Source organism: Trachemys scripta, chromosome 7 (genome assembly GCF_013100865.1).
Source record: "Trachemys scripta elegans isolate TJP31775 chromosome 7, CAS_Tse_1.0, whole genome shotgun sequence".
In the NCBI taxonomy this organism is placed as follows: domain Eukaryota; kingdom Metazoa; phylum Chordata; order Testudines; family Emydidae; genus Trachemys; species Trachemys scripta.
Window position 1 is genome coordinate 6,664,641 of NC_048304.1, and position 26,748 is coordinate 6,691,388.

The 26,748-nt window shown below is 43.3% G+C and overlaps 1 protein-coding gene across 30 annotated transcripts in view; it reads right to left on the reverse strand.

Annotated features, from left to right (window-relative positions):
- The window catches only part of MAGI1 (membrane associated guanylate kinase, WW and PDZ domain containing 1), a 501,247-nt gene that overhangs the window by 378,688 nt on the left and 95,811 nt on the right, over positions 1–26,748 (reverse strand). The gene's annotated exons all lie outside the window — the stretch shown is intronic.

Consider the following 26,748-nt stretch of genomic DNA (forward strand, 5'->3'; position numbering starts at 1 on the left):
AATAGACACAGGATGACACCTGCATATCCCTCAGTCCCAGCCTTGCCCCGCAGAAATGTGCATTTTGGACTGTTCAATAGCCCACAGAGTCATACAAGCTCATATTTAGTTTGTCATTCCAACAAAGGGTACTGAATATGCACCTGCCTTGTTGTCTCAAGTGGAGGCTTCCCACACACTTCAACTAAATACGCTGGTTTAGATAAAACAATAAAGTTTATTAACTTTAAAATCTTTTTTTTTTGTGTGATTATAAATGTTAAGGCATAAACATTGCAATTGGTTACAAAAGAAGTAAAGAGAAAACTGCAAAATAATTCCTAAACTTGATCAAACTAAATAAGATTTGAAGCAATCATTCTCACCACACCAGATGCTGCAGGCAATTTATAGAATTGGACCTGCTTTTCTAACCTTGTAACATGCCACAGTAAAATCATTATTATATAGTAGAACCTCATAACTTTACAAAAGTTGCCATACACATTTTACCAGGATAATAATGTTCAGCAAATTATGAGTTTTCAAATGATCTCTCACAAACCATAGTTCGTACACAATATATCAATCACACAGAAAGGTAACATTGGGTATATGTTTCAGAGTAGCAGCTGTGTTAGTCTGTATCCGCAAAAAGAACAGAAGTACTTGTGGCACCTTAGAGACTAACAAATTTGTTAGTCTCTAAGGTGCCACAAGTACTCCTGTTCTTTTTATTGGGTATAGGGTGTCACATGGAATACAGTGTGCAATGGTAACAACACCTGACAACCTGCTGATAAACACCAAAATTGTCCTTTAAAAAAAAGAAAATAATCAGTAATTTGCAGGCAGAAATACAACAGAACATCAGTCAGACCTGTCTTTATTTCTAGCAAAGCTTTGATCTAATGGACATCATTTAGTGTGTTTGCTTTTTCAATTACATCTTAACAATTTACATAATAGCAGCTGATCATCACTCGCAGATGCTCTGTCTCTCTCACTCCCATACATTCAAATAAAATGGGGACATAAGTATGAGTGGAGGCATAAGTGTTTTGTCTTATGATCAAACCTAGTCTCCTGGGTGCCATTAATTCTAACCATGCTGACTAAACTCCCAACTCACGCTCCCTTTCCCACTCTGTAGCCTGACTAACAGGTATCCGAGTAGAACCTTCTAAGCCTGGTTTATATAGTGAACAATTACTTTAAAAAATGCATCCTCTAACACAACTGCCAGAAACCAGAACTGTCCAGCCAGGTTCATTTTCATTCCGAACAGAACATCCTGTCAAGTTGGGCTATGATGCATCTTTCTATGGTCCATGCCACTTCGCTCCACATCATTTACTACCATTTTATAAAAATAACTGATCATGCCACTTTTACAGCTTGTGCTATTCATTCTTCATTAAATACACCTCTTCTTGGAAAAAGCCATTTATTCTAGCAGGCATGCCAGGCATTTATTACTGGCAACAGACAGCAGACTATAACGTTGATGAATGTCTATAACAATCGGTAAAACACTTATTGGTATTTCAGGCTTTGGGCTTAATTTCTAACATACTGACAGGGCACTGTGATAAAATATTCCTCTGCACTTGAGCAGCAGTTATGCATGTTATTCAGTGGCCTCCAGCTAACACAAGTTGTAGCTCTAGATGGAAAAAAAATGGTTACCTACCTTTTGTAACAGTTGTTCTTCGAGATGTGTTGCTCATGTCCATTCCATTCTAGGTGTGAGTGCACCCACGTGTATGATTGAAGACTTGTCTTCGTGGTATCCGTAGGGCCAGCTGGGGGCCCCCTTGAGTACCGCGCTCATGCGTTGGTATATCCGGCACCACCGGCCCTACGCCCTATCAGTTCCTTCCTGCCAGCAACTCCAACAGAGGGGCAGGAGGGCAGGTAATGGAATGGACATGAGCAACACATCTCAAAACAACAACAGTTATGAAAGGAAGATAACCGTTTTTAGTTCTTCAAGTGCTTGCTCATGTCGATTCCATCCTAGGTGACTCACAAACAGTGTCAACGGAGGCTGGCTCGGAATTCATGGTCTTGCATCTTGCAGCGCTGTCTCGAGCTTGCTGGGTAAGCACATAATGAGACGTGAACGTGTGGACAGATGACCAGGTAGCAACCATCCAGATCTCTTGGATTGGTACCTGTGCCAGGGAAGGCCGCTGATGACGCTTGTGCCCTAGTTGAGTGTGCCGTCACGATCACCTGTGGAGGCACCTTCACCAGCTCATAGCAGTAGCAGATTCAGGCCATGATCCAGGACAACATCCTCTGAGCAGACACTGGGCGATCTTTCATTCTGTCTGCCACCACAACAAAAACTGTGTTGACTCATGGAACGGCTTTGTTCTATCTATGTAGAAGGCCAGCACCATCCTGATGTCCAAAGTGTGTAGCGTGCCTTACTCATCTGACACATGAGGCTTTGGAAATAAGATGGGTAAGTATATGCCCTGGCCAGTATGAAACTGGGAAACGACCTTGAGCAGAAACGACAGGTGCGCTCATAGCTGGACCTTGTAGAAGACCGTATAAGGCAGCTCCAAAGTAAACGCCCTGATCTCGGACAGCCCATGTGCCGACATTAATGCGACTAGGAATGAAACCTTGCAGGAGAGAGCAAGAAGCCAGAGATGAGGAATGGGAGGGAAGGGCAGCCAAAAATTGCAGTGTATAGCCCTGAGATACTATGTCCAGCATCCAGCGAGTGGAGGAACGGCGGCGACAACTTGTGTGTCTCTATCCCTTCTTCTTGGAGACCCCTCATGAGGCTGCCAAGGCCTTGACAGCGGGAGGGGCCAGAACTGCTTCTGTGCAGACTGGCAGTGCAACATGGGCAGGGGTAGAGACAGAGGATGTTGAACAAGGCATCCGCCTGGTCGGCCATCTCCTCCACCTCTAGGCCCAAGTTCTCAGGGTGGCCCTCGATAGTCCCGCAATCGCCTCGTCCAGGGATGAAGACGATGACTGTACCACCGGGGGAGGCCCCGGGGCGTCGTCCCCCATGGGGGAGGGAGGTTTAGGGGTGGGTGCAGTCTCCTCTACCCGGGCCTCCAAGCACAACTCATGCACCGCCAACTGTTGCTCCGAGGTGGCGGCAGATGAGCAGTGCAAAGGGGGCATCGTCATGACCAGCACGCCCCATGCATTCCAATAAGGTCACTACGCAGGCCACTGGCCATGCTGCCATAGATATCGACGCGGCCTCGAGCGCCCAATCGTGCCAGTGAAGTCTGCATGAGGGGCTGAACTGCCCTTCCGTGCTGCAGGAATCCCCTTCCGGTGACCACGGTGGGGCTATTGATGCCTGCGTCTGCCGGCTGATCGTCGCTGACAGAGACCTGTGCCTGGAGTGAGAGGATCCGTGCCAGTATCAAGGGTGCTGGGAGGAAGGACCAGAGTCATGACAGGGAGTGCTCCCACAGGGCAGGCGACCGAGATCTGTGCAGAGAGGATGACCGGCGGGAGGGAAAACGGTGCCGGTAGTATAGAGACAGGCTCCTTCCCTTAGGCGACCCCCGTCAGGATGGAGGGAACCACGGTCACAGTGCCAGTGACCGAGGGCAAGGGCTGTGACTCCGGAGATCTGTGGCATGGAGGTGGAGAGCACTGCCTTGTTTCAAGGGACCAGCAGCGCTCCACTGCCCCCTCAGGGGTCTTAGTGGCTTGCCTTCATTGGAGCCTTTGCCGTTTCCTGTGACACGTGCGGTGCCGGCGGCACGGGCAGAAGCCTCTGCTCTCTCAGCGCTGGGGGAGCTTGGGAAGGCATCTATGCCGTAAGGAAAAGCCACTGGTCCTCACAAAGAAACTCACTGCCTAGTTCCCTTTCCTCCATAAAATGAATTCAGAGTAGTTCCAAGCAAAGTTCAACTACTCCCACTGTATAACCCTCTTTCCTCCTTGCCATCAATTGCCTTCACATTTGAAGAAAAAAAAAAATACTGGATTAGTATTTTCTGGGGAACAAATATTTAATAAAAGGGCTCTTCAATCAGCAGAGAAAGGTATAACATGAGCCAATGGCTGGAAGCTGAAGCTAGAAAAACTCAGACTGGAAATAAGGCATAAGTTTTTAACGATCAGAGTAAATAACCACTGGAACAATTTACCAAGTGTCGTGGTGGAGTCTCCATCACTGACCATTTTTAAATCAAGACTGGACTGTTTTAAAAAGATGTACTCTGCGAATTATTTGGGGGAAATTCTATGGTCTGTGTTTTTGTAGGACTCTTGATTTTCAGATAATTGAAAATCTCCTGGTTAAGCTAGGATTGTCTCTTGCCATACTTCCCATCTCTCCTACACAGTGGGATAGTTTGCTCGTTTCCTTAATAATGTCTCTTTGAAAAACTGCCAACTGTCTTCAATTGTTTTTCCCCATAGACTTGCTTCCCATGGGATCTTACCTTCCAACTCCCTAAGTTTGCTGAAGTCTCCCTTCTTGCAATCCATTGTCTTTATTTTGCTGTTCTCCTTCCTACCATTCCTTAAAATCATGAAGTCTATCATTTTGTGATCACTTTCACCCAAGCTGCCTTCCACTTTCAAATTCTCAACCAGCTCCTCCCTATTTGTCAAAATCACATCTAGAACAGCCTCTCCCTTAGTAGCTTTCTCCACCTTCTGAAATAAAAAATTGTCTCCAATACACTTCAAGAACTTGTATAGTGGGCCTACTGATTACGGGTCAGTAGCAGAGCAGTGTGGAGAAACTTGGGAGCACACTGACACACTGCAACCAGCCACATTTGTCCTTCATTATCACATGTGCTACACCAATAGTATTTAAAGTAGAAAATAACAGTGAGCAAGCAGAAACCAAAAAAGCCTAGAAGCCAAGAGAAGCAGAAAATAATGTGTTTTCCTAAAACAAGTGCATATTAGTTTTCTGACAGTTTCATTATTATATTCTGCTTACTGGCTGTCAGAAAGTTTACAAAAAGAGAAGCCAGCTCCTCTTGTGACCAGAGCCCAAAGGAATGTTGTTGGCTTTAGCAATTTAATAGCCTGTTCCTATCAGCAGCAGCATTTAAAATACTTCTCCTTGCTAGTGAATTTATCTACCAAACCCAACATTGGCATAGATGCTAGTTGTACATTTTTCACCCCGCAGAGGCCTCGTATCAGATCATTATTCACTCCCATCAGTACCTTTCATATTTTTTATTTTCTTTGGTTCCCATCGCCGGGATTGGAAACGTGATGATGAAAGCAGACATTGCTTTGTCTTCTTTTAAAAAGCTATCACCTCTAGAAACAAGGCTTTATCCCCACCAGAATAATGTTTAATTGGTGATGAGTCAGCGATATCTATTTGCCAGAGATAGCAAGACCGGAACTCCTCTTTAAAGTTTCCAAACTTGTTGGTGCAAGAACTGAAAATGTGCACAGGCAGAGAAAAGCTTTCAAATAAATGTGTTTTTAGAATATTTTTAAGTAGTATTGTTCACTCATACTTTCTGCAATGGATTTTCAATACAGTGCGCCTTTAAATAAGAGGCCTCATGTATATTAGGGTCTGGCTTCACTTCACACTTAACCTGGGCTATTATCACTCAGGCTGGTAACCCACTCACTTCGTGGTGAGGATACAGACTAAATCACTCCAGTACTAATAGTTCTCCAATGCCTTCCCACAATTCCCCGTGTGTGCCCAGAAAAGCAGACAATTTATTCCATACTTCACTTGAAAGCAAACCGAGCAGCTCAGCTTACTGCAAAACAACCATGAATATGCGCCAGAAGCCCCAGCGACACACCTGGGTGAGTGCCGCACCAGCGTGCGCACAGTAACTGGAGTGTGGTTTTGCAGTGTCACTGATCCCACCTGGATTAGGCTAAGCCAGATACTGATCACCCTTGTTAATTTTACAGTGACTACATGCACCTTACTTGGCACAGAAAGTTGCTGCTCATTTTTAAATGCCCGCATCAGACCGTTGTACTAGAATTGCTCATTTGCTCAGAACAAATCATTTTATATTTTCACTAGATAAGTGAATTAGCTTTCCCCACTCTCATCAACTGGGCAAAGGGGAGGCAAGTATATTTTGTACCTACACTGCTCAGTTCTCATGATTGCTTTGCGGGGCTATCCTACTATGCTATCTATGTGCAGAATAGCTATTTTGTAGAAGTGGCTCTGTTAGGGCGGTGTAAACTTTTTACATTGAAATGACGTAAGCTCTAAATTAGCCCAGATGCTGTAAATCAAAGAACAGACCATTGGCCTCCACTCAAAGGGGCCAGGGCCCAAACATCAGCCATCATGGAAGAGAAGGTTGACAAATATCTAGCATCATTGGGTTCCCATCCTACTTCAGAGCAGGGATATTCCTCTTCTGGCTCCATTTTTCTCTATGTAAAATGAAGGGAACCATATGCAGAGGGGGAAGGAGAAGCAAGGGGAGAATAGGTACAATTAAAACAATACAACATGTAAACTCTACCGAGGGCACACACTTATTCTGCTCTATTCAGGTATTTACACTACACCCATCACCATGGTATCCGAGCACCTTCCAGTAGCACTGAACATGTCTTTGACTGGCACCTCTCCCACATGGTTCTTTCCTTCTGGCTCTCTTCCTCCTTGCCAATTTTATTAAAAACCCACAAAGGCATTATTTACATATGCTTTGCTTTGCAAGGGGGAGGGGAGGGGAAGAAACATGGCTTGCACTCTAAACTGAGCATGGGATAGTTTGCGATGCTTCTTCAGTCCTGTGGTAACTCCCTTTTGGGTCTGCCTAGCTTACGGGGAGCTCTGCTAGCCTAGATACACAAAAGGCTGGAAACCCTTTTGGACAGACAGTCTTTCTACTTGAATCACCTTTAAAACAAAAAGGAGAACCAGTTCTGCAATCTCAAAACAAAAACAAAACTGAGAGGTTCATGAACCTTTAACTCTTCAAGATAAAATGCTCTGTATACCTTTAAAAAAAAAAAAGAAGGACAACAAACACCAAGCTATTATTACACCACTTCAGGTCTATCCAGTAAACACTACTGGGAACTAGCTCACTGAAGTGACCAGGCCTACACCCACTAATCGGCACTCCCTCCTTTGTAAGCTACGCAAGGATCACTCTTCCAACTGGGGCTAGGTCTACACTGAGAAGTGGCACCCTTAGAAGTAGTAATGTCAGTTAAGGATGTGGCTTTTTATGGCATTTTTATAATCAGCAAATGCTCTAGAGTGGATGCAGAAGCATTTTTATGCCAATATAACTGCATCTGTTCTAAGGGTTTCGCCAGTATAGCTTATTTGGCTCGGGGAACGGATTTAAGTTATGCAAAAAATTCTCTCTTGCCAGCGTAAGCTATACTGGCAAACTTTTTCTAACATAGACTAGGTCGAGGTGAATTATTTTCCCTATTCAGGTTCTCTCCATCACCCCACCCCATCCAATCAGTCCTCAAAGAAGATATAAAATGCTCTGAAGCACCAAGCAGAGAGAATGACTGCACTGGTTAAGTTAGCAAGATATAAGACTAACTCCCAAGAAATAAATCTAAGGGTCCACAATTTCTTAAACCAATCAATAGTTTAATAGTGTGGACTGAGTGTGAGGGAATGTATCAAATGGCAGCAGTACCAAAAGGAATTAAACATCACCATCTGGGAATTGGAACTATTAGCTTTCTGCACAATTACATAGGAGACCAATTGTAGCTCTGTCCAAAATGTAAACATCTTTATAGACAGCATCAAGGAAACAGGGCAGGAGAAGCAGGGTATCAAAACTAAAAAGCTTTCCCACCATTAAATGTAATCACTAAGCCGCTATTAGCCAGTCTGAAAAGGAAATGAAAGGATAACGAATGGCTCTATGGGGTCTCAATTGCAGTAAAATAGTCCATATTTATTTTTGTTTTTACTAAACCTTCATAAATATTAAGGTCCAGATTTTATTGGTGGGGGGAGGAAGGATTTGATGGGATGCAGTTAACCTTGGACTTCCAAGACAGCTTTTCCTCGATGACAACTGCCAAGGAATGCATCATGGCAATTGTACCCCAACCAGTGGGCAACACTCGGGACATGAAAAATCAAGCTATGGGCTGGGGATTATTATTTTCCTCTCTTCTGTTCTGGTCATTTTGTACTAGTTTTAATTCCAAAAGGAGTAATAAGAGCAGAAGACTTTCAGAGTAAAGCACAAATAATACAACTGCACTTTTGTTTTTTAGGCCTTGATTTTGAGCACAGTCCTTTGCGATGCAGGACCCAGTTTATTTGGGAAGACGGGGAGGTACAATATATTTCTGTGGATAGGAGGGAGAGTTTTCATGTAAGGTGAGCATGTTAAGAGACATTGCCTAAAATAAAACAGAAACAAAGGGATCTGCTGGAATAAAACAAACATTGTGCAATTATATAATATTACGATACTTAGCTCTCACGTAGCATTTTTCGACGGATCTCTAAGCACTTTACAAAGGTGGTAACAGTATTATCACCACCACCATTTCACAGATGGGGAAACTGAGGCAGAAAGGGGCAATGACATTCCCAAGGTCACCCGGCAGGTCAGTCCCAAATCCAGGAAGAAAATCGAGGTCTTCCAAGTCCCAGCTAGTGTGCTATCTACTAGGCAACACTACTTCCCTTCCACCCTGAAGAATCCACAAACACTTCACAAAGTTATAGCCCAGTCCCTGCAAATGATTAAATACATGGTAAACTCTCCTCAGCTGTCCCATGGACTTCAATGAAACTTCTCCTGGAAAAGTTTTCTATAGAATCAGCTTCTTAAACTGAAATACAGGCTGTCAGAATCACTTCACCATCACTGACAAGCAGCCACTTCCTCCAAGTTGAAATGTGCAAATGGTTCAGCAGCATGCAGCAATATTAGGCAGCCATTCTAGGCAGGAGGTGAAAAAGAATATCCTATTGAAACTGCAGGGGGAATGTAATAACAATCCAGTTGGAAAATGAATAGGACATTTGTATTAACCACCCTATTCCACCAATGGCCTGGACATTGTTTTTATGTCCTATCCACAGTGCTGCAAACTCATGCCGTTTTCAATCACAAATATTCCTTTTTTTTTTTTTTTTAACTCAGATCAGGGAATCAGGTAATTTCATGATCATTACGTCCTTTCATTATATCATAGATACAGTACCTGCCTAGCTCTCCTGGTTGTTAAAAGCTTTTTCCAAATAGGAATCCTAAAAGCTCAAAACCCCTCAGCATTTTTGTATTTAAATCTCATTGTTCTCATGGCCCTGATTCATAATTTTCAAACACTTGGCAATGACAACAGTGCATCCAACAAAGGATATTCAAAACAGACCTCTCCAGCGCGGGTGCAACAGTTTGGAACGGACTCAGACTCCTTAACGAGTCACCAACACAATTCCTGTCAGTATCTACTGTAGGAGTTCCTTGGGTATTTCCCAAGCCACCCTGGTTGGCTTGAGAGCCGAGGGGATCGCAACATAAAGCAGTATGGTTAGAATATAGATGTTCAGGCCTGCCTGTAAAGGCCTATAGTTTAAGAACTTAGATGTATTTTTATCCCTTAGCTAGTTACAGGGGTATAAAAAACAAAAACAAAATCACAGCCTGCTTGTGTCTGGGCCGTATCTCACCAGGATAGTCTGAGGCCTTGTTCTTAGGCTAAGGCCTTTGGTTAAGCAGCAGGGGCAGCCATAAGCCGGGAAGCCTATGGTCACATCCTCACATCCCAAACCAGTCGCATTGAAATAAGGCGGTATTGCGCTGTTAGGAAGAAAATCCTGTCGTGATAGTGCCCATCCCCACCAGATGAAGAAACAGGTCTTAAGATGGGTAAAGAAAACTTAGTCTGATAGCATCCTGTCTGGCAAGAAATCACTCATCAATGGTTGTGGTTGTGAAACCCTCATTCCTGTATTGTTTTATCTTTATGGCGCCCATTTTTCTATTGTTAATCTGTCGGGTTCTCTCATTGTCTCTGTGTGCTGTATCATTAATTTTGCTAGGTGTAGGGAAGTGGGATACAATTGGTTAGAGAATTATGTAACAATATGTTAGGACTGGTTAGTTAAATTTCAGTAAAATGATTGGTTAAGGTATAGCAAAGAATATTACTGTATAAACTGGGGTCAAACAGGAAGTGGGGGGAAGGGAAATCGGAATCATGTTTGCCAAGGGGGAAGAAACGGGAACGGACTAGGGAACGGGGAAAAAGGGCACAGGCAAGGCTCTGCGGCATCAGAGCTGGGAAGGCGGACACGTGGTAAACGCTCTGCGGCGTCAGAGATGGGAACAAAACACTGGGGAACAGACTATTGGGGTATAGAGATAAGCCAGACTGGTGTGAAGGGCTTTGGAATATGCTTGCTTGGAAACTAACCCCAATAAACATCGCATTGTTTGCGCTTCGGATTTCTGCTTTCTGTCTATATGACAAGAATCAGGGGACAGGGTGAAGGAAAAGCCCTCTAACAAGTATGAATGCACACTATTATTTATATACATATATACGTGTCTCACACACACAATAGTTTGTCAACTTTCTGGGCCAAAGACTGTTTGCAGGCTTGGAAGAATTTGATTTTTTCATCATTTTGACTGAAAATGGAAATCAATGTATTTATAACAAGTTTTTTCTACTTTTATGGATTCACATTTTCAGAGTTGCAAGAAATTTGGGGTGGAGGGGTTCAGGCAATTATTTAATGACAAACGTGTACATTTCAATTTGTGTGATCGGAAATAATTTTTTCCAATCTGTTCGTGTGTGCCCAGTGAAACTGATGCTTACTGACATTTACAGACAAAAATAGAATCCTTCCAAGCCTGTTTGTTTAACATGCTTCTACAGTGCCTAGTGCTATGAAACCCTGATCCTGTATGAATGTCTCAAATTTCTCCTTCCAAAAAGGTAACGCTGATTCAGAAAAGCCATCAAACGATGTAATTCTCTTCAGACATTTGCTATTGAGAGTCGAATTGTAAATGACAGCTATAAAATAAAATTACTCAGACTTGTAAAATGATGGGTGGGGAGACAGACGGGCAGACTGACGATACATTGCCAGTGCTGCATAAGCTGCAACTCTGAGTTGTCAACACTGGAGTCGTGAATTGTATACACCTTTATTGTGGTGATATTAGTCAGACAATGTACTCAATTCAAAACAATTATATTTCCTTGTAAGGGAGTCCTTTCTTCCACGCAAGCTCTTAGTACCGTTTATACAGACCACAATCAACCGAGACGCATCAATAAGGATTTAATAGCTTTCTAAGAATGCAGGTTTGAAACACCTTTCGAGTTTTGCAAGAAAAATAAAATTGGTTTTCTATCATTCAGTTGTCTGAACTCGGTACCAGATATTTCATTATTAATGGCAACCAAATGGATTATATTTGGATACCACCGTATTCTTAAAACAGCAACTATGTAAGCCTTTAACAGTCAATAAAATGAATCTGGTAAAGTTATGACTGCCTTGTAGTCTTGAGTGTGCGTAACTAGGCAATTCACCAGCTGACCTGTTAGTTATACCTCAAACACACCCACAAAGTTTTGGACTATTACAGGCCCAAATCCTAGAATTTCTTTTCCCTTTTCAGCCACATTCATCAGTGACGAGGCTATTAGAGACATCACCAGTGTTTGGAAAGAGTATTTTAGACCCCCTGCTGGCTCATATATTGTACCATGTTTAAAGGCAGTTTTTGCTTTCCTTTCTGGTTATGAAGGAAAAAAGGCCGATCCCTAATGAAACATTCTGAAAAATGAATCTAGTTATTTTGTTACATTTGGTAGTTATTAGAATTCACAACAGCATATGCTGTAATAAACATGTTTTCTTAAAAACCAGTCGCAACTAGGCTGAAACAATATGCTCTGCCTCAGAGAATTCACAAGTCATTTACAGGCAAAGAACCAGACTGTAATTCTTGTATATTATGACCTTTAAAGTCAACCTGAAAAAAATCACAATTTACGAAGTAATCTCAAGGCAAGAAGGCATGTAAATGCATCAGGAGAGTAAGAGAGTGTAATAACTGTTTAATTCTGTGCAACTATTATAATGAAATTAAGTCTTTCTGGATTTCCACTGCAGCTCTGGCAATATGCCATTGTACTGCGCTGTTAGTGGAAATGCAAAACTGCTATCCACACTAACAGAATAAGCCTGATCAGTTACTGAATTATGAATATTCTAGATTTGGTCGAATATTTTACACAGGCATTTTCATATCGGCATCCAAATATTCTGCATTTTGCAGCCACCACTTTTGGCAGGATTGACTTCAGGTTTTTTCCAGGGCTCCTTTTCTGGGATTTTTCTTCTAATTGTAGATTGTTCAGTATTTCCACTATCTCTTTTCTTGATAACAGAGATGTATTTACACATCAAATGTGGAGTCCAGTGCTCTGCAGCTATTTGCAAATGTCCATGACATAATAAGAACAAATAAAAAAAGCTTGTGACATTGTAACTCCGCACCAGGAAAAACAAGAATTCTGCTAGAATCATTGAAGTCAGATGCCTTTGAAGTCTCTCTCGGGTTCTAAATTTCCTGTCTGTAGACTGCTGAGCTGGTATTAAAAAACAAAATCTCACTGTCAAACAATACTAAGGCAATACATTTTCAAAGTAAAGCAGAGAGACTTCTGATTTCATTGGTCAAGAAATTTGCAGTCTAGCAGACAGTGTTCAGGTCCAGTTATTTACCTGATCCAGCAACTGTAACAGATATTAAAGCGAAGATAATACTTTATTCTACTCCTCTTTCTCCCTTTCCTCAATTTCCTTTGCCAGACCTCCTCATCCTAATCGTAAATGAGCAGAACAGAGTGACAAACAGACAAAGAGAGACTGTGATCCACTATATGGTGACACAGCTGATCAAGCCACAAAAAAACGAGACATTCAATCATCGCCAACAGTGTCACGTTAAACCTACTCTTCTTTTGGCCTTATTTAAATGTAGAATTGGTGTCAGACTTCAACATGGTTTTGGCAAGGTGGTCCATTATACCATCTACTTCATCTCCTATTTAAGGGCTATGTAAGCTCAGAACCTTCTGCACTCCATAAATACGTATTACAAAAAACCACCACCACAAGTGGTATTTCAATTTAGAGAGGCAGCATGACCTAGCAGACAGGGCCATGAACTGGGACGCTGAAGCCCTGGGTTCTATTTCCAAACTCAGTCACTGACGTGCTGTATGATCTAGAATAAGTCACAGTCTCAATCTGGCTAAGAATTTTTTTTTTTTTTTTTTTTTTTTATGGGTGTACCTCAAGTTAGGCTCTTAAGTCCATATTTAGGCACCTAACTAAGCAGCCAGATTTTCAAGAATACGGAGCACCCAAGCATTTCAACTGCTACAGAGGTAGCTGTTGTGTGCTCACAACTTTTGAAAAAAATCAAGTCATTTACTAAATTCTAAGTTCCTCTGGGCAGGGACCATATTTTTCCTCCTCTGTTTGTAGCGCACCTAGTACACCCTGGTCTGTCACTAGAGCTCCTAGGCACTACAATAATACAAATAAATAACAGGCTTACAAGTTCATATTTAGGCACTTAACTTTAGGCCCTCATTTCTGGAAATCCTACATCCCTATGACTAAGTTTTCTCATCTGTAAAACAGGACTAATACTTCCCTACCTCACAGGGATCCTGCAAATAAAAAGGCATTCAAGTTTATGAGGCGCTCCAAAACTATTCTGATGGGCAGCAGGTATAACTACATAGATAGATAGTGAGGACTATGGAGCTATAAGTACCTTGCATTATAAGCAGAGGAAAGTATCTGAAGTGTTCAGTGTTCGGTGCTTATAGTGTGAACAATGGAGACTCAGTCACTTTCTGTGGGTAATTTCTTTCTAAGTGGGCTTTAGCGCAAATAAACTTGTAAGCTAATAAACTACTACTAAAGAAGAAAACAACCTCTAGAATGAATCTAATGCATTATTAATAGAGAAACACAACCAGAAAAATATTTTCTTAAATAGATATTCAGTAGTGCTACTAAGAATAAGGTTTTCCGATGTAGCCTGTGTAATATCCCAAAACTAAAAGCGAGAGTCCTGAGAACTGCAGTTTATAGACACCTCCCAGTGTTATCCAATTATACAATGCCCAGGGGTTAGTTTTATAATCAAAACTGAGCAGAATTCAAATATAATGGGTTATTAAAGACTAAAAGACCCTAAATTTTCCTCCTTCTCAAGGGAAATGGGTAAAGTTTCTTTTACAATATGTTTAAAGTATAATGCCACAGCTTTTTTTTTTTTAAATATATAGATTATTAATAATCCTCTCCTCCTTTGACAGTTGTTCTTAAGAAGCTGGAAAACAAAAGGTTTCCCAACTACTTCAGTCTTCTCCGTTTAGCTAATATGGATTTTCTTATTCTGGTCTTTCCTCAGAGGGCATGTCTACACGGCAGCTGGGAACCAGCCTTCTATCCCAAGTAGACCAACACACAGATACAAAAATGTGGATCCGCATCCGCCAGGCTCAACCCATGATCCGATCTGCTAGCCATCTTTTACCCGTATCCTCACGCGCAGCAGCAAACGACTCAGGGGGGAGCATGTGGGGGGCCCGGGTCTTGTAGGGAAGAGGCAGTACAAGAGTGGGGACTGGGAGTAAGGGGCAGCACATGGGCAGGGTCTCGAGGAGAAGGGGCAGCATGTAGGCGGGGCCCTGAGGAGAAGGGGCGGCGCAGAGGCCGGGGGCTGGGGGAAGGGGTGGCGCATCACGTGCTACTCCTGGGGGCTCGCGAGTGATGACATACGGCAGCAGCAGTGTGTGATGCATCACGGCAGGGCGGGGCACCGGGCACCGCCCGCTCCAATCCCTGTGGTTGGGGGCAGACCCTGCTGCCCAGGAGCTGGTGGGCAAGGCCAGGAATGGGAGCGCGGCCAGTGCTGCTGGGCCAGGCCATGGTGGGGACGCTGGCACAGTCAGAGGGGCCAGAGCTACTGGACAGGAAGCGGCTGGACTGGCTGCTAGCTGCCGGCCCCGAGCACACTATACCCCCCTGGCCTGCCTGAGCCCAATGCTGAGGGCCAAGCGCTGCCGGTGAATAGAGCCCTGGGCAGTTGTATCTGCATCCGATCCACTATCCGCAAAAATGGCCCACTGATATGAAGTGGATATTCACAGAGTTGCAGGGCTCTACTTGTCAGTTTTGGCAAGCTAAGCCAAATCAGGGCTGTTCAGTACATATCTATGGTGGTGGGGACAGATACACAGGTGTCCACTGAACTGTAAGGTGACATTCAGAGTCAGTACCAGCAATGTTCTAGCATGGCTCTGAGCAGCAGGAGGAGGAAACGTAAACCACTCCAAAACATTTCCAAGACATTGAAGACCTGTTGGATGTTCCAGTTTAAGTTTCCTCCCAATATTTATAGCTCACAGATTCATATAAATTGAAGGGCATAAGGAATCAAGGTGGTAATCTCGTCTGGCCTCCCCCACGTCACACAGGCCATAGAATTTCACTCAATAATTCCTGCATGACGTCCATAATGTCTGGTGGGGCTAGAGCATCATTTTGCAGAAAGACATCCATTCTTGATTTAAAGACTTCAAGTGGCAGAGTGCAACACACTTCTTTGAAAATTGTTTTGACGGTTAATTAATTACCTTCACTCCTAAGGAATTGTGCTCTATTTCCAGACACACTATTACTCATAAAATTAATAAACAGTACTTTTCTTTTAAAGTCATTTTTAATAATTAGTTATAGAAGAACTCGGTAATAAGAAAGCTATTTATATATTTGATCAAGGGGACCATAAAGATGAAATGCTAGCTTCCTGAAGTGATGGGGAAAAAATGTTTAAAAGATTAATACCCATTGAGGAATGGTCATCTATATGGTTCCATGCACCAGCTTCTTCCGTATGTGCCCATTATAAAAGATGGCTATTTTAAGATATTGCATCAGTTTCACCTTACTCCAGGCAAAGCTTTTTAAAAAATAAATAAATAAATAAATAAATAATCTTTAATACAAGTGACCAATGCAGAAGGGGAGGGATAGCTCAGTGGTTTAAGCATTGGCCTGCTAAACCCAGGGTTGTGAGTTCAATCCTTGAGGAGGGCACTTAGGGATTTGGGGCAAAATCAGTAGTTGGTCCTGCTAGTGAAGGCAGGAGACTAAACTCAATGACCTTTCAAGGTCCCTTCCAGTTCTAGGAGACAGGATATCTCCATTAATTTATTATTTAATATAGGATACTACTGTGTTTTTAGCCTCTGATATACACCTCTACCCTGATATAACGCGACCCGATATAACACAAATTCAGATATAACGCGGTAAAGCAGCACTCCAGAGGGGCAGGGCTGTGCACTCCGGCGGATCAAAGCAAGTTCGATATAACGCGATTTCACCTATAACGCGGTAAGATTTTTTGGCTCCTGAGGACAGCGTTATATCGGGGTAGAGGTGTATCTTGTGGCAATGAGTTCCCCTGGCTGATTAGGCATTGGGTAAAGAAGTGCTTCCTTTCTTTAGGTTTACAATTGTTGCCCTTCACTTTTGTCAAATGTCCCCTTTGTATTAGGAGAAAGGGCAAATACGAGCATACAACTTCCCTACCATTAAATTCTATTGTAAACTTCTACCTTGCCCCTTTTTCTCCTCTCTAAACAAATCTGTCCTGTATGGACGTTTTTTCCTATGCCTCTAATCGCATAATTTGACCGAGGCAGCTAATTTTCGAGTTGGATTGTGATTCTTTGTGTTATGAATCCAGCCTTTCCCTAAATATTGTATGGATTGATTTACAATTTGAACTATGCTATCACAAAGACTACTATGAAGAAAGACAAGCACATCTCCTTGAATTGGTCAGCTCTATACTCCAGGAACAACTAAAGCCATCTCGACTTGCACCATAACCAGGCAAAGCTGAAGTGTTTTCATTCCAAATTACCCCTTGAATGGCAAAACCCTCTGGAATATCTGTATTTTCTATCCACAGAGTCTGAGAAAAGGATGCAAACCAAACAACAAGCCGTGGTTGCCGTATGTTGTGTATCCAGTCTCATTTAATCCACCTTAGTGTGGACAGGTGTTTAAGGGTACAAAGGGATTTGTATCCGGTTGGAATCTGCAAACGTACAAAACCAGAAAACTATCAGATCTGGCAAAGTCTTGGATCAGCAGGAAGTTGGAACAATACTTGAATGTTTCTGGAAAAGTGCAGAGAGAAGAGGGAGGACATCTGATCGCTCGCGTCCCCCCACCTCCCAATATTTAATAAAGGGGGAGGCAGTAACCCCATGCCCATCCCATTGTTTCCCTCTCCCTTTAATGACCATTTTAGCCTTTTCTGTTGCCATGTTCACTTTCAAAGTGTGAACAGGTCGCTATGGCTGAATGCCTGTTATGGTGACAAATCTGGGACCCCAGTGAGGCCAGTGAACCCTGGAGCGTTGTGAGGAATCTCTGCCCTCACCCTCAATCAATCGTTAGCTGTGGAGCACTGACAAAGCTGCCTCCTGCCTGCTGGTAGTTGAACTGGCTCCACTCCTGAGCTGCCAGTTTGGCCGCTGGTCACAAGAAGAGCAGAGAAACAAAAGGAGCTAGCTCATCCATTACAGTGCAGAGAGAGAGAGAGAGAGAGAGAGAGAGAGAGCGCGTGAGCGCGCTATTTGCCTCCTCTCACTATCAGCAGCACAGTTAGGAGAGAGAGAATGGAAGCCACATGGAAAGCGGACAAAAAGCAACACCCCAGTCTCTCCCCTCTTTCAAGCCCAGAAGAGACGGCTGCACCAACGGGTGGAGCAGTGCACTTCTTAGGGTATGTCTAGACTACCCATGTTACAGTGCAGCCGCGGCAGCGCTGTGACGTGGGCATTGTAGACACGTTTTATCGCCGGGGGAAGAGCTCTCCCGGTGATTTAAAAAAAGCCACCCAGTGCTCCCGGCGATAAAGCACTGCCTATACTGGTGCTTTTCAGCGCTAAAACTTTTGCCGCTCGGGGTGTGTTTTTTCACACCCCGGAACGACAGAAGTTTTAGCGCTGAAAGTGGCAGTGTAGACACAGCCTAAGAGGAGGAAGGAGAGAATATGTTATAGGGAAAGGGAAAGAGGCAACGTAACATCAGAAAGCCAAAAACGCAGGCAACTAAGAACGGGGTGAGTGAGCCTTCGGGGATGTGGACAGACACGAAAGGAAATCCTGCTCGTCAGACAAGGAAGCCGGAGGAGCAAGGTGAGAAAGGAGCTGTGGTGGGAGGCAGCAAGAATGAACCAGGGATGGGTGTAAAGGCAGAGAGAGGTTCACACAACTTTGAAGGCTTGTGGATGTTATCAGCATTCCTCTTTTATTGCATTCCCCTGGCAGACTCTCTCTATACATTTCAACCAGAGATGGCGTGACTCTTTAATACTGCAGCTCCCACAGCTATGTAACTAGAAAAAAAGACAGAGGGTAACATTTTCCGAAGCACTTATGTCCCACTGAAAATCAGCGGGTCTTGGGCTTGTAAGTCACTTCAGCACTTTTGAAAAATTTAACCGCAGGAAAAGTAACCTAAACTCCACCAGAAGGCACAAAACTTTGTCAAATGGGGGCCAAGTGGCCAATAGCCAGCTAGGCACACAAGACATCCAAGCTAAACTCAGGCATGGAATATGGTGTTAGAAGGCAATCAAGTCCAGCATTGAGCCAAGTGATCTTATGATCAGACAGTCGTATAATTCTATTGGCCAAGTTACCTCTTGGGAAATGAGTTACCAGTTAGCACAAATACAACTGTCTGGCAAACTGTACAGACACTAAACACTTTCACTTCTTGTTTGTTTTAAGTTCTTCACAGGAGGCCTTATCCTAAGTTCATGGAAAAGCTCCCATTCACTAAAAGAAGGGTTTGAATTGGGCCCTATAACCCAGTCTCACTTTGCCAATTGCAGACGTAGGTCTTCAGGGACTGTCCTAAAGGAAGCTGAAACAAGCTCAGTTCTGGCCTTTATGCAAACCATCTGAGTGCAGGAAGAGTTTGCTCATTTTTATTTGCATCTCAGATGTTTGGAAGTATAAAGCAAGACAAGGGTTTACGAGCTTCTGTTGAGACTTATGGAAAAACTCATTCGCCTTAATCTTGGCAAATAAAAATGACGGGGCCTGAGGCAACTGTGTTAAAGATTTCAGGATCAAGGGGAGGACTCGATATGTGATCAGCCTTTGCAGTTTCACAAGGCATCTCTACGGCATGCTTCCGCAACTTGCATCATTTCAAATTCCTGCTCTAACATGCTTTCCCCATAAGGAAATAAACTCCTTAGCAGAACCCAGGATAGACAGGACAGACAGCAAACATGTTGATTTTTTAAACATAGGAATTTCCAGACTGGCTCAGACTCGTGGTCCACAGTCCAGTCTGCTTCAGAGGAAGGTGTAATAGCCCCAGGGAGCAGATTGTCCCACATAGTAGGTCTCACCCCAATTTCTAACCCTTAGATTGGCTTAAGCTCTGAAGCATTAACTGCATCCGCCCCCCGCCCTTTTTTTTTTTGGTCTGTCTGTCCACCTAACTAGCAGAAGTGGCTGAAATTAAAAACCCCAATAAAATGTCTGAGCACCCCAATAAATATAAATCACTGAACTATTTTCAATTTGTGTATCTAACTAGGTTTGTTGAGACGAGGCTGTGGAAGTACCCTTAGCATATCATCCCTCAGATAGCAGGCTTCCCCTCACTGTTCAGCATCTGCTAACTTACCACATGACACCCAGCAGAGGCAGAGCAATGAATTATGCAGTAGCTAGGCAAAGATAAGGTCGTCTCATCAGAATATGTACATATAAATAAACATGTGCCTGGCTGATCCAGGGGAAGAAACCATCTTAAAAGCAGGGTGTTCTATCCAAAACCCACACAAAAACCCACACAAACCAAAACCACATTTTTCATATTCAGTTTAACAGAAGTGTCCTTATTATGGGTGTTGCAGAGCACTCATCACAAGTTGTAAGGGCATAGAAGGAGTTACGGATCAGAGAGGAGGCTCAGAGCTTCTGCACAGTTTTAGGAGGCTAGTACTACGTTAGAGTTAAAATTTCCTCCAGGGAGACTGAGCCTGAAGAAAGCTTTTTGTCTCCATAACAGCAGTTTTTAAAAATCCCAACAAAGAATCTGGATACAAATGCTCTCTCCACCCCCAGCGTCCCTCTTGCTATTATCAGAGGAACTGCTTAATCCAAATTTGTTGTGATTGTAAAATGCAGGCAGTTAATAGCTGAAACCAAAATTGAGTCATTTAGCTAGTGAACATCTCATCAAGACTTCTGCCAAATTACCCTCCACCTTCAACATTAAAAACAAAAATTTGCTACTCAGCTTTGAGTCAGATACATTTTCTTCTAAATACTTTTTGCTAGTCAAACCGGAGAGCACATGCTGCATTTGTACTTGACTTTAGGCCAAAACAAACCACCAGCAGCCAACTAATGTTTCACTAACTCCAGAGAAATTCCTTACTGATCCTTGTCCGTTTACAAGGCCGTAAAATGTGCTGTATCGCTTTAAAAAGCGCTTCCTAGGCCCCAGATAGGAATGCTGAAGGTACAGCGTTAGTCTGCAATGGGCTCGCACAAGCAGCAGGTGGGGGAAAGCATGACCTTACACAGGCTTTTGTTAGACGACACACGGGCATTCATTTCAAAGGTCAAATCTGTATCGGTTGTGCATCAGAAGGCTAAAAACCTAGAGCTCGCTCTTGCAAGTGCAGCTCATTCAGAAATAAGTCTGCTGGATGCAAATGGGGGTAAAAGGTTAATACAATACAATAGGGTTACCATACGTCCGGATTTTCCCGGACATGTCCGGCTTTTTGGGCCTCAAATCCCCATCCGGGAGGAAATCCCAAAAAGCCGGACATGTCCGGGAAAATAGGGAGGGAGGGCCCAGCAGTACTCGGCCGGGGCCGGTGGTGCTCGGCCGGGGACCAGGGATGGGGATGGCAGTGCTGGGCCGGCGGTGCTGGGCCGGGGGCCGGCGCCCCAGGGCCCAAGCCGGGCCGGGCAGGAGACGCCGGGGCCGGGGCCACAGCCTCTTGGCCTGGGGCTGCCGGAGGGAGCCGCTCGACCAGGGGGGCCGGACTGGGCCGCGCTGCACCCCACCCCGCCCCAGCCCCAGCTTACCTGCTGCCTCTCTGTTTCAGGCTTCCTGCGAACATTTGATTCGCGGGAAGCAGGGGAGGGGGAGAAGCAGGGGGCGGAGCGTTATGGGGAGGGGCGGAATTGGGGCGGGGACTTTGGGGAAGGGGCGGAGTTGGGGTGGGGCCGGGGCCCCGTGGAGTGTCCTCCTTTTTTAAAACTAAAATATGGTAATCCTACAATACAAGCTAGAGACACAAACCTGAGACACAGAGGACTCTGCCAGGAGGCCAGCTAAGCTGCCTCTGCACCTTTACCTTCTCACAGACGTAACTCGGATAACATGTCTACCTTGCGGTGGTTATTTCTTCCACGAGCCAATGAAAACTAAAACATGCTGTCACAGACCCATTATTATTACAGAAACCCCAAGGGACCCTGCTGTGTTGGCTGCTGTCCATATACATAGCAAGAGACAGCCCTCCTGCCCTGAACAGCTTAGTGCCAAATAGAGGAATTATCAGCCCCATTTTACAGATGTGAAAGGAGGCACAGAGTAACTTGCACAAGGTCTTTGGGAGATGTGGGAACCCAGAAATCCCAGTTCAATGCCTCAACCACAAGATCATCCTTCCCCTCAACCTGTTATTACAACAAAAACAAACAAACAGGGTGCTGCAAGGAAGCACTGTCACTTGGGATCCCTGTGCATTTGTGTCTAATTGTATTCCCACCTCCTCAGGACAGCAGTCAAGCCCTATTCTGCAACTTTTACAGTATCTAGTGCACATATACTAAATACAAGGAGATTTAAATGTATTAAAAAAAAAACCACACATGGCATGGGGTTTAGACTCTTCCTAATCACAGCTTGCACTATTGTGATTCCTGCACCATACTACAGATGGGTTGACTAGAAAGGATCCATGGCATTTAGATTTCAAACGCCCCCTTAAAATCCGGGGTTTTCAGATCCAAGACTTCAGTTTAGTCCATAATACAAAGGCAGCTGCAGAATTTGGTTCTGGATCCAGGTTTAGATTCTAAACCCTAATATTTAGTGTTACTTGAAGTGGGGTGTCTTTTGGACCCATTTCTTTAGTAACAAGGAGACAATAGCATCATCTCTCCCCCCCCCCACACACACACACCCCTGAAACTCTCTCCGACAATCGATGGCTATTTTCAGCACAATACATGGGGCATTATGAACAAATTTAAGAGAATCGGTGCACTACAGAAATCGCTTTAAAAACAGTCCCAGGAGTAAATGAGTATGAATGGTTGGATCACAGAATCATAGTATATTAGGGTTGGAAGAGACTTCAACAGGTCATCTAGTCCAATCCCCTGCTCAAAGCAGGGCCAATCCCCAACTAAATCATCTCAGCCAGGGCTTTGTCAAGCCTGACCTTAAAAACCACCACCTCCCTAGGTAACCCATTCCAGTGCTTCACCCCACTCCTAGTGGAAAAGTTTTTCCTAATATCCAATCTAAACCTCTCCCACTGCAACTTGAGACCATTATTCCTTGTTCTGTCCTCTGCCCCCACTGAGGACAGCTGAGCTCCATCCTCTTTGGAACCCCCCTTTCAGGTAGTTGAAGGCTGCTATCAAATCCCCCCCTCCTTCTTCTCTTCTGCAGACTAAACAATCCCAGTTCCCTAATATAGAGAAGAATGATTCATAGAATCAAACTGTCACTCTAACTGGTGTGCTAAGGCAATGCTGTATCAAGCAAATATAAGTTCAATGCCAATTTTTAAATAAAAAGCTATTTAGCTAATGTAATTAGTAAAAAGCTAGTTTGCAACTGTTCCCCATTTTGCAACCTGAGTGAGACTAGCAACTTTCCAGCTGGCAAAAGGGAATCATCTCAAGTTAAAAACACAATAGTCTAGGCTTTTGTAAATTATATATTTGAAGTGTGTTCACCCATTGATCTACTGCAAATAAGACTTGGCTTGATATGAAAAATCACTGGCAATCTTGGCAGATTAGTAAGCGTCACATCAAATTAGACCCTTAAGTATACTATCTGAGAGGAATGTACAAATGCATCATATTCTTAATATATTCTCTGCCTTCCAGACATGAATAGGTCAGAACAGCACAGAGACATAGGCAGCAACAGCAGAAAAGTAGAAACCCTTCACACATACTTTTGGAGACAATTTGAGGATAGAGGGGTTTTTTTTTTTTTTTTTTTTTTTTTACGGTTAAACTCATTTATAGAATAGCTAACAGCACAAGATGATAAGCAATTTACTCTATCAAGGGAAAGAAGCTTTGTACCCTCTACTGCTCTCTCTGGATAGTAACAACACCCAGATTCTAAAATCATAGATGGCCAGCATGCAACACGGGTCTTGAAAAACTTTCCTGTTCATAGGGGCCCATCCCTACGGTTGTGTTGCTTTGTCGTCTGAAGATCACATAAAAGAAAATCTGGGGTCCACCAAAATACAGAACTTTGCAAAGTAATGTAATTAAAACTATCTACCAGTGAGGCCTTGCTATCAGTGTGTAACTGTCTCCCCACCCACCTGCACCAGATTCCTAGCCCAGGTAACTGAGATGGTGGGGGGCCGTATGTCCCACAGAAAACATGTCCAGAACCAGACTGTGTGTTTGCAGAGGGAATTTGAAGAAGAAAGTAAGAGAGGTTTCCTTTTAATCAGGAGAAGGGGGAACAAATCTGCATTGTACAAGCCAAGTCAGGGATAAACTGAGATGGGTAAGAAGAATTCTCTCACTAAGGTGTCGAGAGGATTCATTCATCACGGTTATTTGTAATGCTTGACTGTAAGCTCTCCTGGGCAGGGACTGTCTGTGTTGTGCATTTGTACAGCGCCTGGCACAATGGGACTGCAGCCACTAGGCACGACCACAAGACAAAATACAATAATAATAATAATAATAAACGGACACAAGTGCTGGACTCATGCTGGCGGCTGCATGAACTTGTACAAAGACGTGGCTCCAAAGAGGTGTTTTTAGAGAGATTAAAGAGGCTAGGACTCTTCAGCTTGGAAAAGAGGAGACTAAGGGGGGATATGATAGAGGTATATAAAATCATGAGTGATGTGGAGAAAGTGGATAAGGAAAAGTTATTTACTTATTCCCATAATACAAGAACTAGGGATCGTCAAATGAAATTAATAGGCAGCAGGTTTAAAACAAATAAAAGGAAGTTCTTCACACAGCGCACAGTCAACTTGTGGAACTCCTTACCTGAGGAGGTTGTGAAGGCTAGGACTATAACAGAGTTTGAGAGAGAACTGGATAAATTCATGGTGGTTAAGTCCATAAATGGCTATTAACCAGGACGGGTAAGGAATGGTGTCCCTAGCCTCTGTCTGTCAGAGGGTGGAGATGGATGGCAGGAGAGAGATCACTTGATCATTGCCTGTTAGGTTCACTTCCTCTGGGGCACCTGGCATTGGCCACTGTCGGTAGACAGGATACTGGACTAGATGGAACTTTGGTCTGACCCGGTACGGCCTTTCTTATGTTTGTAAAGCTGTGCTACACTCAGGATTTTCTTGAATTCTCCTGCACCAGTGTTGCTTTCCATGCAAGTAGGCCTGGCAGAGATGCAGGACAGGCACAGCAATGCTGGAAGAATTGGAGAATACCGGAAAACAAGTTGCAATATTCCCCTTCAGCTTAAGTTACTGTTTCCCAAGAGCGCTTGAAGAGGACTCGGGGGCATGATCAGTTAACAGACTACCTTTCCAGGGTGGGGGAAAACCTCCATGACCTAGGGACAGGTTTGGCAGCATTGTCTGAACACACATGCAGATCAACCACTTCAATCTTACTTAAGGAGTAACTTTCCATCCTGCATTCCTCCCTGTGGTGGGAGAATCCACAAAGAGACCACCTAGCAGAAAGTAACTGGTGCACAAGAATTATCTTCCTTTGCATTCCCTTCCCACACCAGGGTGCCGTATTCTACCCAGTTGTCTTAGGGAAGGCTTGCAGCATCAGCATTTATCCTGGAAGATCTACAGCTCTCATTATTTCGCTCTCACCTGGTTACATTTCTATCCCAGTCAGGCATTGCTGCAGCAAAATGCCCGCTCTGCTCCCATATGCCAGATGCTCTTGTTCTCAGATAGCCTCCAGACCTGGGGCAATCATGAAGGAAGTGACCGAAATGCACTGGTGCTACAGTCATTTTCTTGATTTTTTTTTTTTAGAAGACACAATTTCAGTTATATTTAAAACTATAAATGCACAGCTTCTCATCACTGGTCACTTGGGAACCATTTGCAATGCTTTACAAGATGATAGCTTTATTTTTCCTCCTCCGTCTAGCATTTATAAACCACTCTTCCAAGGCTATGCAAAATATAATCAATCAACACCTCCCAGTACATCATCTTTCATCCCTGCCTCTTACAGGAAGAAAACAGAACACAAAGAAATGTGGAGAAGAGAGAGATTAAGGTCACAGTTCGCAAGAGAAGCTATGTAGCTTGAAAACTTGTCTTTCACCAACAGACGTTGGTCCAATAAAAGATATTACCTCACCTGCCTCCTCTCTCAGTTCAGCAAGGTATTTAAGCACAAGTAATTCTATTAACTTCAATGGAATTTACTCACCTGCTTAAAATTAGGTGGGTATTAATGGCTTCATTCAGCAAAATACTTAAATGACCTATGAAGATGGAGGGGTGTAACATCAGAACCAGGCATAGAATTCAGGAATTCTTAACACGTATGGCCTTCCAATCTTCCCTTTAACTTCTATGCCATCAAAATCCTTGATACAAAGACCTTATCTTAAGTTACTCCATACTGCATCGAGAAATCTATTTTAAAATTATATAGGTATCACAAGTGCTTTTAAATATCATGGCATGATCAAGCCTAAAAAAAAAGTATACACTAATTTGAATATTCATTAAGTGACAGATGATTAAAAAAGAAACCTTAAAGAATCTAGTTATCGTCCTCTTCACAAAAATGCTAAAAGTTCATCATGACATACTACTTAAAATAACAGTTGCTCATATTCTTTAATACTACATCAAGAAAACAAAATGATCCGCTCCTAAAGAAAAGAGAGAAGAAACTAACTAAAATATTGATAGTATATATGGCCACAGTGGGTTAATTTGCATTTTAAAGGAAAACTGGATACATACAAAACTAATGTTTTATTGCTATTCCTTCAAGATACACAAATGCATGATATATACCTATTAAGCCAAGAGTACTTTGTAAGTAAACAACTCTAATGGTAAAAGCAAACATGAGCTTAAGTAATAAAATGGTTTTATACTCCAAAAAGTTGTTGTTTTTTATTGTTATGGAGTCACATACTCCATTTTATCTGGCAGTATCTAAATTAATGTTCAGGAGCCACAAACAATTATCTATAGTAAGCATGAAAGTCATGGTGAGGAAACAAAACTGTAAACTAAATATCAATGTACTTGACACACACACACACACACACACACACACACACACACACACACACACACACACACACACACACACACACACACACACACACACACACACCTTATTAGCCATATAGCAAAAGCCCAGTGTGCCTTCCTTTCAAATAATTACACAGCAAGAACAGAGGTTACAATTTTACTGCTTCCAGAAAGGCACAAACACCTG